The sequence below is a fragment of the Perca fluviatilis genome, chromosome 8 (assembly GCF_010015445.1).
Source record: "Perca fluviatilis chromosome 8, GENO_Pfluv_1.0, whole genome shotgun sequence".
Lineage (NCBI taxonomy): Eukaryota > Metazoa > Chordata > Actinopteri > Perciformes > Percidae > Perca > Perca fluviatilis.
In genome coordinates, this window is record NC_053119.1 from 26834827 (window position 1) to 26854382 (window position 19556).

Consider the following 19556-nt stretch of genomic DNA (forward strand, 5'->3'; position numbering starts at 1 on the left):
TAGCTCCATCTCAGTAAGTTAGTTCCATGTCCTCAGGGTTGAAGAGCAAACAGGGCATTGGCTGGGGCAAAATAACAACTCAAATACCATCCTAGCTGTATGCTCACATGCCTGACAGACCTGTACTGTCTGCTGATGCAGGAAATAGAGACTTACCCCTCGGAAAAGGGTCCCCTAAACCTCTCATTTCATTCCTCATCTCCGCTTGTTATTGTTTGCATCTCACGGGCCGAGAGAATGCAGAATCCCCGCTGCACCGGTTATGTAATATACCTAGAAACCGATTTCTGTGTGTTAATGCGATTTGACTTGAGCTCTTTAGTTGGTTGATCTTATCATCTGTTTTTTAAATCATTATCTTTTCTGCTGACGTGATGACTTCACGATTTCACATTTTTTTTCGCATAGTTGCCTCATGTCATTGGTCACGCTCCGTTTGAGTCGGTGAGTGACATGTAAAAAATGTCGACACAGTCACTCGAGCAGAGACGAACGGTGTCTGCTCGACATCAATCAGTCACTCATTCCCCGCTGTGGTGCAGTATGGTTCGTCAGGCCGTCGGCGCCGCTTTAAACTTCCATGTTAAGGGAACATTTTGTACATTTTAAGTCTGTGTGTTGGTATGAGCCTTTTCTGGGAAGTGCTTTAGGTCACATCCACATTCCCCTCGGTAGGAAATGTGTGACTAAATGCCCTCACTTAGGAGTTAATGAGCTGTATCAGGGTGGACATGCACAGCCTTGAAGCAAAAAACAAAACAGAAACCCAAACTGTGTGCATCAACCCCACACCCTCTTTATCTCTCCATCATTTGCTTCTAAGACCCAGCAACAGTCCCTACAGTGCCGTCTTTGTGTGCTCTGGTTCTGTCCCATCTCCTCAAGAGCCCCTTGTAGACTTTGCAGCTCAACTATTTTGTAGAAGTTAGATGATTCGGTAGATTTTGCGCTTCACCTTCTGGCCTGGTGGAGCTCTTGTGTGAGTGTGTTGTATACTCTCTATACTATGATCCCCTCTCTGCTGCTTTGACTAAAGGGGTTCCTACCTGCAGACAGTCTTGGCAATCCACACTGGCATTGCTCTTTGGTTTTGTTGTTTTATTCTTTTATTCTTAGGACCATGAAAGAAAGAGCTCTGAAGCCTCAAGGCCTACCCCACTATTCTCCACACACACACACACACACACACACACACACACACACACACACACACACACACACACACACACACACACACACACACACACACCCCTAGTGCAAACACCCCTAGTGCAAACATGGGTGCTACCCAAATCCTTTTCCCGCCACCTCCTCTTCACTTACTACTATCCTTGTGGTTCATGCTGGTCTTTCTCGTCCATCCAGCCCCCTCCACCGTACTCTCTACTGCTCACACACACACACACACACACACACACACACACACACACACACACACACACACACACAGAGCTCCTCTTGTGCTCCTGAGCAAACAGCAGCATGTGTTTGACCACCGCTCCCTTTGCATCTCTTCTTTACGTCACAAATTCCCGTCTTCTTGCCCCCCAAACCTCACCTCTCCCTGCTCATAGGTTTCGCCGTATAATTGCTGTACTGTTGCTTTATGTATATTTTAATGTTTCACACTTCTGCATTCTCTTATGTTCTTTGTATGACTTAGCCACACCAGCAGTAACAACTCAATACGTTTTACAGACTTCAAAAGATGTCAGCATAGTGCTGGTTCTGTTTCAAGTGTCACAAGACACACACACACACACACACACACACACACACACACACACAGAGAGAGAGAGCATCCACACCCTTATTATAAAACCTGGAATCGAAAAGTGGAATGGAAAACTCCGTCTAGCTGTTAGGTTGTGTAAGTTACAGACAATTTCTGCAGTTAGAGGCCTTTTCAAGGGTGCACTGTTCATGGTGATGTAGCCTACTCTCAACTTTCTTCTTTTCTCGCCAAAGTCAGGTTTCTGCTCTTAAAGTGCTTATGCTTTTTGGCGTTTTCCCTTTCCTTTATTGTGTTATATATATTTTTTGTGCATGTAATAGGCTTCCAAAGTGAAACAGCCCAAAGTCCCCCCCCAAAGGCACTTACCATCTCCAACAGAAAACACTGTTCACAAACAGCTCTATTGTAGTCCAGCCTTTACTTCCATGACGAACGTGCGTCACTTTGTAACACACGTTATAATGCTCGCCTAGCTGCTAGCATGGCACTCCCTCATGCTTCTGACTGGCTAGTAGTCCTTACCTAGGTAGTGCGCATGTTCGACTCCCAACAAAGATGGAACAGAAGTGAGATGCCTCACTCTGTAGCTAAAACAGAGAGCTCAACACACAGGGTGAAAAGAGGAGCTGCAGCAATGTGCAGTACAACAAAAATATGGTGTTTTTTTTTTTAACATTAAACCATGTAAACCTATTCTGATAAAACCTCTAAAAAAATTAACATAATATGAGCAGGTTTCAAAATGTTTTTGACTCAATTTACCTGATTTGTGCACACCTACATTTTGTGCCACCAGGTGGCAGTGTTGCTCTCGTGTGTGTGTGTGTGTGTGTGTGTGTGTGTGTGTGTGTGTGTGTGTGTGTGTGTGTGTGTGTGTGTGTGTGTGTGTGTGTGTGTGTGTGTGTGTGTGTGTGTGTGTGTGTGTGTGTGTGTGTGTGTGTGTGTGTGTGTGTGTGTGTGTGTGTGTGTGTGTGTGTGTGTGTGTGTGTGTGTGTGTGTGTGTGAAGGAATGTTCCTCTCTCACAGGCCCAGCACTACATCCAAACCACCCTGCTCACTGTTGTGTTACATTGGAGCTGTAATCTGTTAGTAATGTTTTGGTTTGGTTCAGAAATGTTCTGGATTTTATCTGCATTTGTAAGATCAGCATGGTAAGTGTGTGTGTGTGTGTCCTAACCTCAGTGCCAAGGTTATCATATTCTTCCCAGGAAAAGCCACATTCTTTTCCTTTTTTGAGGATTATTGGAGTTCTGGGAAGATGTGTAGCCTTTAGTAACCTTTTCTGTTTCCTCCATTAATGTACAAGGCATAACACATGCTCACTCCTACGCTGAGTTTAATAACTCAGATATGATGAGCGCCTTCAGTTTGAACGCACAGCATTGATGAGAAGTCCTTTTTTAAAATGTTCTGAAAAAAGGAAATGCAAACCACTACAATTCCGTGACAACTTGGCAGACTCCATCTTCTGATAAAGATAATTTGATTTGATCAAGAACAGCTACTAAATGAACCACGTGGTCCGATTGTTTTCTCTAATCCGGTTTCCAAAGTCAATAATGCACCCTGAACCTCAACTGTAAGGACAGTTCATAAGCAGATCTCACATTATCTTGAATCCTCTTACTATCTGGCAGTGATGGGTTCCCTAGCTCCTCTGTTATAAGATATAAGTCATCATATAAGTGCACAGCACACCCACTTCTCCACACTGCCTTTGTGCCCCAGTCCCCTTTGTCCTGTGATTAAACTTGTGACGTCAATAGCAGGATAGAAAGCATCGTTACCATTCCCCCTTTAACCTGCAGGCCTGGGGACAAAGTCCCATTCTGGCCGTGCTATATGAATACCTGTGATGCAGCATCATGTCCACAGGTTAGCCACCTCACGTGTCTCTCTTCCACCTTGGCCATCGTGTCTTAGCTGACCTTGCACCTGAGAATCACGGCTCACAGGTACGCGTGCTTGACAGACAGGTGTTTGGCTACCCAGGTGGCCAATTGGGGGATGGATCGAGACTCTTCCCCCTGCTAAAGAATGTAGGGAGGAGTGCAGCGAGCGGCCAAGGCATGCCATGACAACCTCCCACACTAAGCCAAACTCTTTCACTCCTCTCATCCTAACTATCTTTCTTTCACTGTCCTTTTTCCGTTCTGTTTTTCAATTCCCCGCTCCTCTGTTGCCCTCTCTTCACCCCTCTCGCTTAACTAATCTTAGCTGCTCCCCCCTTTTCTCACTTCCTTCCTCCTCGTCCTTTGCCTTCTTCCATTTCATTCTTGTCTGCTCTTCATATTCCATTCTGGCCCATTCCCGCTGATATGATCGCAATTTAATCTAAGCAGTATCCATGGGGATGGTGATTTATGAACGTCTGGACAGGAGTCTGGTATTTCTCATCTCCTGTCTTCCATCTTGCTAAAGCCCTCTCTTCCTTTGGTCATAAACCAGTCAGAACGCGGCCTCCTGTCTTGGCTACTTTCTCTTCCTTTTTATGAAATCTCATCAGTGCCAGAAAGTATGCAGAAACATCAATTCAAAATCCCACCTAATCGGACTTCTAATTGGATTATGAGAGCAATTAGGCCGTCAAGTGTTTTTCCTTTGTGCCATTGCTGCTGTTAAATGGAGCGTGAAGTTGAACCCTAATGTTTGCTCATGAAGTGCACACACCTACCTCCCAAACAAGAAAAGCCAAGTCAAACTAAACATCTTAGATCTCCTGCTCTTGACCTCCTTTAGTTCACTCTTCGTGTTGCTCTTCCTCCTCAGCTCTTCTCTACTCTCCTTTGTTTGGCCAGGCTGTGTATGCAGAGAGCGATGGCATGTCTTTGCATGCAGCCCTTCCCCTACAGGAATGTAGAGCAAAGGAGAGATGAAGCCAGGGGGGAAAAAAGGGGCGCACATGCAAAGAGAGAAATACGACTTCAAGGTCCAGTGTGTAACGTGTTTAGTTGTCAATTATCAAAAATCTGTGTTGCCCGTTCACAAACCTTTTTCATGAATATTTACCAACACCATCAATTCCAAGTATTCCTTTTGGCTTGAAATTTTACATTTGCATTCGCGTGAACTGGGGTAGACGCTCCATATTTATGCGCCATCTTGGAAATACGTTAGCCGGTAAGGGACATACAGGACCTACTGCTCCGCCTTTCGCGTTTTCGCTGTCACATGATAAACTCACAGGTGCTGCTAATGCTGCTAATGGGTATCGTAGCTTCCCGAGGACCACACGTATTCAAAATCCAAATTTCAGGAACAGGAGTCTTCTTCTTCCTACACAGTGGACCTTTTTGAAGGTGGAAAGGAAGAAGATAGGTTTAAAAAAAAAAAAAAAACTGATGAGCAAGAACTATTGATACCCTGATCCACCTTTTTTTAAAGGCTTGATGTGACCGTAGTGATAATAGCATTGGGTCTTTATGCAGTGTGTTTGACACGAGCGTCATGTTAAAAAAAGTCAAAGTGAAAAGGTTCATAAAGTGCAGAGGTAGACTCTTGCTTGCCAAGTTTGATGCTGCATATTTTGGATGAGGCTTTGTCTCCACATGCACCGACATACACTCTACAGATGCTTGATACTGTACAGGCCACACATACTCTGTATTTCGTGCAGCGCACACAGTCCGTTTGTAATGGAAGGTAGGTGAAGTTGGTTCTGGGACCTAGTTGGGCTGATTTGCCTTTTCTCAAATCAGCTCTTTCATGTTTTAGAAGGAGAAGGTGGCAGGCAGATAATGTATTTTAACTATAATTAGTTAGTAATTAAGTTTTTTTATTTATTTATTTTTTTGATGTGGCAGCATAAACTATTCTCTTTTGTCTAATTGAGGAGGTTAGTATTGCTGGTTAGGTCGCTGGGTTCAGCGGGCAGAGTGTCTCCTGGCCCTGCTGACCTTTTATCCGGGCCTATAGAAAAAGCCCCAGCCACTAAAGACATTCAGTCTGGACTGTTTTCACTGGCTAAGACCTTACCTAAACATGCTACACCACTCCCACACACCCAGAACGCAACGCCAACTGAAGGTCTTACAGAGTAACTTGGAACTACTCTGATTTTTATTTATTCATTTTGGTTTTAACACGGTTAGCCGCCTGATCCGTTTGTCATTTTGATCCTGGATGGAGATTTGCTTAGGTAGTGCAAGGACTGAGCTGTTGCCAGGCCCCAAGGCGCATCTTGCTGCGGTTGTGACTCATCTGCTGCTGGCCTGGATTCAGTGTTTTCTTTGTCTCGAATAGGTGGAATGTCCGCTGACTTTCAGACCCAACCTGTTGGACCAGCCATCCCTCTCTCTCTCTCAGCAGTGAAGAAAACGCTGCAGGCCAACACACTTTTGGACAGCTTTGAATGTTTTTTTTTTTTTGCTGGCTTTGTTGTAGTTGTAACAGTCCAGTGTCTCTCTCCTATATCAGTAGATGGCAAAACGTTGCCGCAGTTTTGTTCTTGAGTTTTTAACATACCAGTATGACATATTTCTTTCAACATTCAACTTTCTCAGCGTTACTTAAATTTTTCTCCACCGCGGTCTTTATTTTCCTTGGGTTATCTGATGGGCTGAGTTGTTACTACTGTAGTTATCGTGCGTATTGTTATTTCACTCACTCGACACATCCATCGGTCACAAGGCCAGTGACGTCAGTGTTTTCCATAAACTGCCTTTAGTTCTTCTCCTCCCCATCTTTTTAATGAGTGATGTGTTTTCTAATTAAATCTTTACCTTCTGCCTGTATCTCCAGGGTGGGTGTCTTTTGATAAGGGTAGCACACCTGGAGCAGCTTGTTATTGCTGATAATAGTCAGGCTACAAGGGGTTGAGTCTCTAGGCAGACATGGTGTTCTATGTTCATCTAATCTGAAAAATGTTGTTTTTATGTACATAACTTCTTTATCGTTAAAAAGATCTTTTAATTTCTAATGTAAACCGTCAACGTTTTTAAGCATCCCACAAAGAAATGACTATGTTATCAGAAGCAGGCGGTTTTAACTCGTATCCGTGCCGCTAGTGCACCCCGTTAAAGGCTGGACTTTACGTTGTGCCAGCAAACATCTGGTTTGGTGAGAGCAGGTAGCAGATGAGTGATGCCATGTCTTGGCTGCATAGCCAAAGGGAACGGGACTGTGACGTTAGCAGAAAAGAGAGAGTAAACCTCTGTTCTCCAGACGATGGTATGTGGCCGGTGGTTTCCATCCACGTCAGACGTTGTGTAAGAAGGGCCACATATGCAGCTCAATGACAATGTCTCTCTGCTCTGTTCGCATAGCACGACAAACTACAGGTCTGGCTACATATTACCTGTTTAACTGAAGAATAGGTCATTTTAAGTTTAAAAAAAATAAATAAAATAAAAACACCTGCTATTTTAACTTTAATGCCTGAGCTCTGCATTGAATGGAGAGGCCCAGGCCAAGCCCCAGTGATCTTGAATGGATGTCTTGTATTTTCAGTGACCACACAGATCCAATAGTTAGAAACAAATGAATGGAAAGTTCCTTGGAACACGGGATTCCATTACAGCAACACGCTGCTTTCTCTTGGGTGGGCACAAGTAGCACATGCGTACTTCCATGTATCAACTATAACAACTATTTGATAAGATTACAAAGCTGACCAGACATTTAATGACCATTTGCAGAACAGTTTCCAATGTTGCATATACATTTTAGTTGCTATAAAAAAAAAAACATTGATATTTTTATATATATATATATATATATATATACTCAGCTCTAACTATATGATACAACAACCCCAGTCCCTTCCACGAACCTCTCTCACACCTGGGGCCCGTTGCTCGGTCGGCATACTTTATCCCTCTCGAAGTGGAACTACTCATACGCACATGCAGCGAGTTTGAATGTAGGCTATATTTTGTTAAAAAAGCAACACGGCTGCTGCGGCAAAATAGCGAGAATTGGTGTGGGAGAAAATTGCTGCTCGAGTCAATGCGTAAGCTCTAATATAGTGTATTCATTTCATATTTAATCACAGGTAACTTATAATATTAGTGGTGAAAACTGGAATGGTATTACACCTATAATTTCATTTAGGTGCAATCCTGCGGGCAAAAAAGTACGCTACTACTAATCCCATTCTGAGGCTGCAGCACCATGTCATTAACAGAATTATAATTTGTAATCATTTAATTCTTTTTAATGGCTCTCACTGGTTTGTGTCCAGGGAACAAAAACGTTTAAAAAAAAAAACTGTTTCAGAGCGAGGCACAGACAGCTCTGCATTTGCAATAAACGTAATGCGACACAAAGGATGTGCCGGGATGTAAGAGCATGTCCACGATGGGTGACGTTAGTGATATGAGGACGGATGAGGTATCTACATATATAATATCATAATATACACACAATATCATCTCCCAACGTATGTTTATCTCGCTGCGATGTCATACAGCTCTTTCATCAACGGGATCGTCGACAAAAAGAACATGCACGTTCGAGGAAAAAAAAAACGTTTTCGAATCGGCCTAAAGTAGTTAATAAACCAACACGTGGTGAAGTTACCTCTCTTTCTGAAACGGGCTGGAGTAACCCCTCCTTCTCCGGTTTAAATAACCTCCCTTTCTGAAACGGAAAGCCCAGAGTTTCCCTCATCTCGGGGTTAACAAACTCAGAGTTCTCACTAAACCTGCTTTCTGAAACGGGGGCCCTGTTCACAGACCCCCAACATCCCCTCACCAGCTCAGTCACTCATCTCCCTACACACAGTCACTGATTGAGCTGCTCACTTATTTGTGCATACACACACACACATACTCTATCACACACTCCAACACACACGGCATGGCCCCTCCTCCCTCTCTTTTCACTGTTCTCTGTATTCTTTATGGGCCAGTCAGACCAGTGCTATATTTAGCACCAGGGGAAAAGGCAGTGCCCTGTTCTGTCTCCCACGACCACAGCAGGAGCCTATCACTGGGCCCCCGGATAACCCAACTCCACCCACCATACCCCAGTCGTACCCCTTTTGTGGTGAGAATAGGGCAGTCAGTCATGTAGGATGCGAGTGCAGAGAAAGGCCCCTGTCAGACCCCTCTTATGACCCTTTTTTAGATCATTTCTTTGGATCGCATTTAAACGCAAACAAGTGGTGCCTCAGAGGGTCAAACAGTCTACAGTAAATATGATCCACCAGCATGTCTGCAGGCACTACACGCACCTCTGCGCACATAAATTACACACTCCCATACATACACGCACACACACATAAGCACAGTCCTCACATACAACACCCTCACAATCTCTTTTATCTTCCTCACTCGGCTACTTGCGCCCACCCGCGTACGAGGAGTGCACATAGCTCCACAGGTCCCACAGATTAGTGTGTCTTTATTGTCTGACCATGCTACAGCAGCCAGCTGGTTTCACACATCTGCAGCTCCACCGTGGCCCAACAAGTTTTGTCTGAGGAGCCAGAGAGGGAAAAAAAACAGACTTGTTGAAGAAGAGACAATGAGAAGGAGAGGCAAGTAAAACAAGCCAAGAAAGGGAGGAGAAATGTGTGAAGAGAGCAATAGAGGAGAGAATAAGAGAGGCGGTTTGTTGAGAGGCAATAATTAGAGGGAAGAAGGGCGAGGGAAGGATGGTGCTGCAACACTAGTTGAAATCTTCTCATGAGTCGTTCGACTCCCACTGTTTATTTCCTCTTTTATATTTTTTTCATTTTGTACTTGGGTGTTTTTGGCTCAGCCTTATGTTGACAATTTAATTAGAATTCACATCAGACTCTTCTAGCATGACCATAATATGAAGCTTCTAAAAATTGTTACAAACAATTCCCTCCCCCCAACAGACACACAGGAACCTCGAGATATTCATATGAGTCTGCCTTTGGCTCTCAAACTGGCTTTGTTTGGTAACCTCACTGGTTCCTCAGCTTTGACGTGTTTGAACATGTCAGGACTGCAGCCAGCCCGTCATAGTTAGATTTCAGAGGAAGTTCAGAATCAACAGGAGGAATGTCGCACACTTTGCTTAACAAGGCACCAGTTCTAACACGGAAAGAAGTGACACACTGTGACAATACACAACACCGTTTTAACTGCAGCTTGTGTGCATTGTAGCGGTAGACCTGGTATCCTCTCTTCAGATTTGTTTGGTTTAGCCATGCTTTTCCCTGTTTTTCTGTTTCATTGTTGTTTTAATGGCTAATCTAACCGAGAAAAATAAATAAAGACAAAAAGTGGTTCAACTAAATAATCCTAATTTAAGGTCCAACTATCTTTTTTTTCTGGACCTTGCAACCACATTTTAGTCTAAGCAAATGAGTTTGCACATTTTCCTGATGTGCATTTATAGTGACAAAATACTTTTTGGAGTATTAGGAGATTGGTTATTTAAGAAACCCTCTTGGGTTCAAAGCTTATTTCTGGGTCATTAATGCAATGGCTGATAAACTGATACATTAGGAGTTATGTCTACTAGCTCTTGGGCTGCTGAGAATATTTACTTACTTTATGTATTGTCCTCGTAAAAGTCATGTTTATTTAAACATGTTCTATTGCAGGCATATAAAATTTAGCAACACCCTTTTTATTCCATTATAATCCGCAGTTACTACATGACCACCTGTTGCTACATTGTAACTACACCTTAGGCAGATGCACGAACAATGTCCACATGGGCAGACTTCGACGTCACCACAGCCCGCCCACCGAGCCCTCTCCTCTTCGCTGATTTGACAACAGGGGAAGCCTACTGCAGACTTGACAAAGTTTTTCTATTTGCTGTGTAGTTCGGTCAAAGCTTCAGATAGGTCGAACCCTGGTGTGATTTGGTCAGACTGCAAAAATCTGAAACGGAGATAATCTGCCATCATATCTTCATGTTTTAAATTATGGTCGGAGATTATTGCTCCTTTTCTGGAGATAAGACGGACATGCACTCTCAGAGAAACTCCAAAAACGGACTAAGTTGCAAAATGGTGCTTCAGGCAGTCGGAAGAGTACTAAGGTAAAACTCCGTTCTTGTTATAACTTGACTAAGTGCCGTCTGCTAATAACTTCGGAGTCAAGGCTGTACTGTTAATGTGACATTTTTATATATTTTTATGAAGCTTCGGCGGACCGGGAGAGCCGTGTTGTCCGAGTAAATAACGTTTTACTTTTGTTAATGTCTTATAATGCTGCTTTTCTCCGCAGAAGCCAGAAGCCTTGTTTACAGTATTTATTTATTTTTCCGATGTCGTATTTCATCTTCAGCAGTTTTCTTACAATGTTACAGACGTCCCGTCACTTTAACAGAGATTGTAAACTGAAACCATAAAGCTTACTTCGTAGCCCGCGTGTTGACTGCCTTAAGACAAATTGGAGAAGTCGGCAGCTTTTGTTTAAATCTGTTTTTATCACGCCTCTATATCTCAGCCTGAAAGATAAGTACAGTTGTCTCCTCTCAGCGGTTATTCCAGAAGTATTGAGACCTTCTCTCAGCACTTTACCAGCCGGAGGTGGTCGGGGACGTGGAGCCTGAACGCCTCATTCTTCATCCTGCAGCTCTCACTAACGAGACTCAACAAGAGCATGAGAAATGTGACACTGTCCCCTCATATAGTCTAGTCAATTATTTAAGACTCCTGTTAACTTTTTAGCATAGACAACCTAAAGAGGAAATTCTTTTAAATCATAGCTCAAATTGTTTTGTTTTTGTTGTTGTTTTTAATAGAAATTGATAAGGAGCACATGTATGTTCAGGGTTAAGTATAGCAAGCCTATTAATCCTAATTAAATCCTGTCTCGAAGCATTTAGCTTGTTTTATCTCAGTGGCAAGTATTTAACCTATATATTTAATGTATAGAAATTGCTGTGTACATTTTTATTTGAACCTCCATCCAAAGTCCACAATGTGACTGAGCAGACATAAGACTTAAAGAATTTATCATGACCCAAATACAAGTGTTAGCAGTGTGTTAGTGTGTCCTACGAAGTGACACAACAACAACTCCAGTCATGATTAATCCCCATGGGGAACCAATGCCATTTCAGAAGAAATACTCATGTCCCAGCAGTTGTGAGTAAGGCAAATAGTTAACCCAGTTTATATGTGTATTTACCCAGTATGTGTCATGTAAAGAAGACATGCCGTCATTATGAGTGTGTTCCTCCAGGGGACACTGTCCTGTTAATGCTTTGGTGAAGTTTCCTTTCAAGTCTGGGGACAGGTGTGTTTTCAAACAGCAGCCCAAAGGGCACAGGCCTAATACCTATTGTAGTCTGTGAAGAGGTGGGGAGTGATAGTAAGGAAGAATATCCACCGTCTTAGGATCTTTTAACAGATTGTAAGCAGAATGTAACGCAGCAGAGAGTGTTATTGTACAGTATGTTGTTATGTCTGTTGAAAGACCTGTGACAGGTAGAGACACGTTCCGCTTCTCCTATTTTTCTGGGAACTCAACTGCTTTACTTGTAAAAAGAAAATCAGCTGATTAACAAGGAAATACAGCGTTTAAGTCCTTTGCCTGGCAGGGACGAGAGGGGGTTTTCCATAATTTTTATCGTGAGGGGAAAAAAATGAACAACAAAGTTTTATGAGGTGTGTGGGTGGGGGTTGGGTCATCCTGTTTATAGCTCCACTTTCAACCTTCCTCCTCCCAGTGAATGGTTAAATGCCCTTGGCTTGGATGCAGGTATAAATACTAGACTGGAAACGATAGCTACGATAGCTTTTCAAAGGTCCAGTCCCCCTGACAGTAAATATATAGCCTTGGGTACGTTTGAACCGGTTTTCAGAATTGTCTGTTTCTTGCAAAGTGAGGAGAAAAAAAAATCTACACTCCCAATATACTCACACACATCCCCTCTTTGTTTTACTATTTGATTAAGTAACCGTTCAGATCGAGTGATCGAGTTGACAAGAGGGTAGAGAAGTCTCATCCACGCCAATCACTTCCTGTTGTGCCAAATCAATGTCAGAGCTTACCTTCTTCCAACAAGCTTGCAATTTCAAGCGCTTAACCAGCAGCTCGGTCTTATCTCAACCCAAAAACCCCTTTCCTGTCGTGCTTTATGATGTTGATGAGGCTCCATTATAGTGCTGGCATGGGGTCCTTACATACTCTGCAGGCCTGAGAGCCACTGAATAGGATTTAGCACAGAATGACAAGGGGAAGAGGAGGTAGCCAGTCAGCTGTGGTCAATAGTTATGTGTGTGTGTGTGTGTGTGTGTGTGTGTGTGTGTGTGTGTGTGTGTGTGTGTAGGCCTGCACCCTGGCTACAGTTCGCATTTACTCATTTACAGTGCTGCTGACGCCCCTGTTGATGCTACTGATTAAGTGGTGGCAGCTGTGCTTTCTTAGTTTTTGTTTCCTCCGGAACGTGTTTTCAGTGCCCTTTTAAAAAAAAAAAAAAACTAAAACTAAACACAGACACTTCAGAAACAACTTTGACGGAGCAGTTACTCTGTAGACTTGGAGCACTGCGAGGCAGAACCTCTGGTTTAGTCCATCCTTAACTCGGGTCTCTTTTTAGCCCCATAATGGCTGCTGTGGTTTAGCTTTGGTGTGCTCGGGCTGCCTGCTCTCCTCTGTCTGTGGCTTTTCGCAGAAAAGAGCCATTGAGTCCATTCAATTTGAATCCTGAAATAGATCAGGAGGCCAGGCTTGGAGAAAACCGATCCTCCTGACTGAAGCTCCTCTTTTTACACATGGCAGAGTTCATTCCCTCAGTTCTAGTCTTATCGGTTGATATTGGAGCGATATCCTGTTGCTATTGATTGATGTTTTTTATTTTATTTTTTAAACCCTGAACACAATGAACCCCACAATCAGTTGACAACGGAGGGAACAACTTCCTGACATGCGATTGATTCTTTCTCTGATCCGTCAGGTATTTGAAGGCCAGCTCAGTCAGAATTGTTTGATTTCTCTTGGTAGAAGACCTCTGATTGTTGTCTCTGGTGCTTGTTATCTCTCATATCCTTATCATAAACACAGTGGCTGTTTTGTAGTAAAACAATACTGTACTGTATACTGTTAGGAAAGCATCTTTGCACCTTGGAGCATCTCTTATGGTGTAGATACATATAGCCGACGGCCGACCGTTGACAGAAAACTCCGTCGATATGATCGGTCGCATCCCCGAGGTCCAAGAAACTGCCACAGAACAGACCAAAAAGACGAGAGGAGACGTAATACATCTCTATAACAGCAGGTGGCGCTAATCTGTAATATTGCCCAATCAATGAAAACCGGCAGCTGATTGGACGAACGCGTCACATGGGTTTGTTTTCTCCGGAAATTCAGAGGCAGACTGTCATGGCATCTCATATTGTACTAAAATAGTTCACTGAAACGTGTTTCTGAGAACATTTTAAGCGAGAAATAGGCCATGCAGTTGCTGAATCTGTCTTCATTTCAGCTCAACAAAGGTCAGTTTAAAAGATTTTCGGCAGATTTTGAGAGACTGTAGTCACCTCATTCCGCTCATCATTTCCGGGTGAGTCCCGACTTCCCGAACATGTCAGGTCGGCCAAAATGAACGCCGACAGCCCCCCAGACGGACGACGGCACGGGACACACCGAACAGATTTGAGTCACTGACCTCGCCAGACTGTCCCACGGCCGATAATCGGCCTGATGTGTCCCGACCTTTATTGTTCCAGAGAGATAACAAAAATGTCTTGTATAGAGATGTTTTCGGTAATCTTTATCCCTGCAAAAAATTTAATTCTTCTCTGAAATGAAGCAACATCTTGCCCTCCTTAAATAAATGGGTAATTTTTCTACAGTTGCACTCATAGTCAATCCCTCAGGTCATCTGCGAAAAGATGGTTGTCAACTCTGTTGTCAGTGTTGGGTGGTTGCTCGTGCTGTGAGGAGGGCCAATTCAAGCAACGGTTGTGCAATATAGAGTTTGGCATGAGCCACAGACTTAAGGGGACAGTCATTACATGGCTTTTTGTTAAACAGGTTTCAGCTTTAAGTTGTTTTCAATCACAGAGTGCCCCAGTTTAAAACACAACACCCAAGGCTTCTGGTTTTTGATGAGTATGAAAAAAGCAGTTAGCATGGTCTGAAGTTTTTCCTCTATTTGGGTGTGTGTGTGTGTGTGTGTGTGTGTGTGTGTGTGTGTGTGTGTGTGTGTGTGTGTGTGTGTGTGTGTGTGTGTGTGTACACATAGAGAGAGGGCTCTTTAGTAGCAAATTGTAGTGTTTTAAAGAAAACACTTAACTAATTCACCAACATAGCTCTGTAATGTGGCCCTAAGTGATTACAGGATTGATTGGAACCAGGTTCTGGAAATGAGAAAGGCTTGTGGTGTCGCTGCCAGAAGGCTTCTCCACTTTACACTCGAGCCCGACCGATTAAAGGGTTTTTAAGGCCGATATCGATACAAATAGTCTGTGATTTAAAAATCCTATATATATGTGTATATATATATAACGTGTGTGTGTGTGTGTGTGTGTATGTGTGTGTATATATATATATATATATATATATATATATATATATATATATATATATATATATATCTATCCATCCATCCAGAAATGCGTAACAAAACATGAACAGATTTCCCTAACATTAGTTATTTATGAGTCCTTACTAAAATAATATAATGCAGTTTAAAATTAAACTTGTTTGTTTTTATTGTCAGAACAGACTCAGAGGAACATCAAAATATATTAAAGTTCTGATAAATAAAATGTATAAAAATACAAACTTAAGATATGAAACTTAAAGGGTTAAACACAAGCGTAGCCAACAGGGACGTTGTAGAGCGTCCTCTGGGGGACAAACTACGCAACGCCAACACTGAGAACATGGTTGAAGGTTTTTTTTATTTTTTAAATATTCATTTATCGGCAATTATAAATGCCGATACCGATAGTTTGGAAAAGGCCCATTATTGGCCCGATAATATCGGCTCGCCGATATATATCGGTCGGGCTCTACTTTACACAAAGTTTATGTTTAAACCAAGTGTATTTAGTATTCAGCAGGCACACAGTCGGCAAACTACAGCAGCTGATATATGCAGGCCAAAGACGTATGTTTGACACACACTTGAATCAAGACCGCGCGTGTACACACAAAGACTTGTGGGACACACGTGCTTGCACAGACGCACCCTTTCAGACCAGATAGGACTCACTTCTTCCGAATTTTCTCGAGGTCTCTCTGGTGGGATCAGGCTCATGACGCAGCTGTCGTGACCAGCTGGGTTGGCCATGAAAAGAGACAAGGGGGCTAGAGCCAAAGATGTGTGCTAATGCGTTGTGTGTTCATGAAATCACAGGTGTGTATGTGTGCAACATAGTGTTAGTTGGGTACGAGTGCCGTGGTACGGGAGGGAAAGGTAGTGAGTGAAAACGGCAGGGGGTTGGGGGAGGTGGCGGGGAAAGTGAAAGGGATAAGAAAGTGGCTAACAGACAGAGTTGAACAGCTGTCGGGTCAGTCACTCCTCAGCTCTGCAGCACTGACCTCTGTGTCACCCGTTTATACAACCCAATTTCCTTAGTTTTTTTTTTTATTGCCGATAAACACCAACATCTCTGTCTTCCTGCTTCTCGTCCTCCACCTCTACGTGCGTGGTTTTCTCATGGCTCTTTGTATATGTATGCATGGTTTGACCAGGTTTTCTGGATTGGGAGTCTGTGTCAGAGACTGGTTCCTGTTGGTGCCAGGCAGGCTATGGCTGCCCCCCCACCCCTCAGCCCGGAGAGACATGTGCCTGTCCCTGGCCTCACTTTGCCTCCACTCCTGCCTTTTGGCTTGCCCTGATCTGATCTGATCTGGTGAGGGAGAAAGAGGCATCTGCTGCCTTTTATGGCAAAGACTTCCCTCGGAGAACTTTACCAAGAACAGACAAAGCTGTGTGTGTGTGTGTGTGTGTGTGTGTGTGTGTGTGTGTGTGTGTGTGTGTGTGTGTGTGTGTGTGTGTGTGTGTGTGTGAGCGAAGACAGACTATGTGCGTATGAAGGGAGGAGTGCTGGCAGAGAGGAAGTTTTCTTTATCCTAAAATAAACTAATGGCTCCAGAATATTCACCTCCCCTTACCACACAAATGTACACAAGAGGCGTTTTTGTATGGAAAATGATGAAATTACAGAGGGAATGAGGCAGGAAATAACTCAGTGAAACAGAATGTTTTCACAAGCAAAGGGGAGGGGAGAACTGACTTGAACCTTTTACAGGAGCCGAAAGTTTTTTGTTTTTTTTCTGAGGGGCTTAACAGAGCCTTTGAAAAGTTGTGAGAGCTGACGGTATCTGTGGCTGAGGCTCCATCATCAGGAAAAGCTCTTTCACATGACGGAACATGTAGCTCCCAGCGCAAAACCACACGGCCCGCATAAATCTGGCTGTGCCCTCATGAGCAGGAAGAAGGCTTTTTTTTCTGTTTTGAGGGGGAGAAGGAGGCAGACAGATAAGAAGAAAATGAAACAAATGATAAAACAGGCATTGGAAGGAGCCTCAACTTAAATACAAAGAACAGTAATTAAAATATGAGGTCACGTGAGGTGAATGGGAAGCTGATTGGACAGGATCATTGTTGGGGACGGGAAGATGAAGGGAAAGGGCAAGAGAGGGCAAGGATAGAACCGCGACGCCTGCGGCTTTTGACCCTGAACAATAGGCGGTTTTGGACAGGTAAGCCTCCAGCCATGAAGAGGAAAAAGCAGAAGATAGGTCTACAAGCCTAAAGAAAGACAAGATATTGTTTAAAAAAAAAAAAAAAAAAAGACGGCGGGGAAAGGACGAAAGAGCAGAGCAACGGGATAGCAGAGGTGAAACAGAAAGTGGCCACTCATTAATAATTAGCCAGCAATGTAATCTGCAGTGTCCTTGGTTTTTAAATGAGGCAAAAACACACTCAGGAGGTGCCTGATAGGAAGAGCCGGATACCTTGATGACTCATTACCCAACAAATGAGAACCTGAGCAGGGTCGTGTGTGTGTGTGTGTGTGTGTGTGTGTGTGTGTGTGTCTGTGTCCGTGAACGTGATTGTGCAAGTGTTGGTCCAGGAGGCCCTAAGGCGGTTTATAGCTAAACATTTCTCCTGACAGCTAAATTAGACAACAGCGGGACATGTAAAGGGGGGAAACTTAAACATTTACAAAGTGCACAGCCGCTGGCTCTGTGTGCATCGGCATGTTGGCAGTCCTCTCCCTTGTTTGCTGAGGTGGAAAGCAGCCGACGCTTCCTGGAGAGGGGCATTAAACTGCAAAGGGCTTTTGAACACTGTGCTCTGGCCAAGAGACCTCGTGCTCCACAGTCCTGTCATGTTTTGTACGTGTTTATTAGTTCCCATGGATATCAGCTGAGCCTGTGTCGATCTACCTCCTCTCCCCCATCCCTTTCTCCCCCTCAGCTCTCACTCCCCCCGTCTGTTCTCTATTCTTTCTGTCGAAAATCTATTTGTAATATATCTGGCTGCATGTGGACTGCGAGTTTCCTTGCAGAAACCCCACCAGTCATCGCTTCTTTCCCGTAAAGTCCAGGACTAGTCGTAGCAGAGCCCGAGTGAAAGTGAGAAGGGTTTTGGCTGCTGCTGGAAAATAGTGTTTATGAGCTGCTGCTCTCTTTTGGGAGTGTGACTGGGAAAGAAAAGGTGAAATGGAAGGAGCCAAGAACACAAATCTGGATCATTGTGTTTTGACAGAGGGTGTGGTGAGGGAAGGGATTGAGAACTGGAGATTGAGGGGGTGAGCGCAAGACGAGCGGAAATGAGGGTCAACAAAAGCACAATAAATTTCGGCCAGTAAACTTAAACTCCCTTGTCCTTAACCCTTGTGTTGTCCTCAAGTCAAATTTGACTAGGGATCGGCCGATGTGGATCTTTTAGTGCCGATGCCGTTTTTTTTTTTTCATCATTAGGCTTAGCCGATGACCGATTTTTCTTGAGCCGGTATTTGGAGCCGATACTGCTTTTACTCCCTCAATTTACATCATAAAATGTAAACCCTGCCTCACTGAATTTGTTTTCGGAATCTGCTCTGCCATTTCTTTAAAAATGACAAACAAAAACACAGATCAGTGTCACTTCTGCAATCATCTTACATTCATATATCACCCAAATTATGTGTGCAAAGTGCATCATATGGATGGGTGCAGCGTCTCCAGCAACACAGAGCTGCCTGTGGACGCCTTTCTGTAAATAATGCCGGGAAAAAACTATCGGCGAACGCAGCATCCGCGTATCGGCCGATGCACATAAAATTACAAATATCGGCCGGCCGATAAAATCGGTCTATCACTAAATTTGACCAGTTTTCAAAGTTTTTTTTATATCAGAAATATGGGGTTCTTTCAACCAATTGCCCAGAAATAACGTGGATGCATGCATGTAAGTTGTATGGAACCCATACAACATTCTTTGCATGTATTATTAAGGATTACTTACACTGAATTGTGGGTGTTTTTATTCAATTTTATAGCGTTTGGAGAAAAAATGAAATGGGTTTTAATCAAAATAATTCATAATTCTAGCTTTTTCTAAACCCAAAAATTAAGTATAATGTCATTTAAATTAGTTTTATTGAACATGAATAAAAAAAAAAAAAGCGTCCGAAAAGCAAATAGAATGTCGGGGGGAAAAAGCGCCCCCAAAAAGTTCATTTTCAGTATTGACTCAGAAGGACGACAGGTTCGTGGTGGACGGGACGACAACACAAGGGTTAAGCAAACCCAAACGACGGTAAAGAGAAATTGAGAACAGGAAAAGGGTCAAATAGATAGTTGGGCAGTCGATTGCGTTAGTCCCAGACAACAGAGCCTCTGTTTTATTTGTCTCACTCATGTATCAAGCCTTTCAACCCTTGACCCCAGGGTGCACTGCCTCCACTGATACAGGCAGGGAGCAGGGGCTGGGG

General features: G+C 43.4%; 1 protein-coding gene across 1 annotated transcript in view; it reads left to right on the forward strand.

The window, feature by feature from the left end:
- The window catches only part of mob2a (MOB kinase activator 2a), a 68983-nt gene that overhangs the window by 39742 nt on the left and 9685 nt on the right, over positions 1-19556 (forward strand). The window lies entirely within an intron of this gene.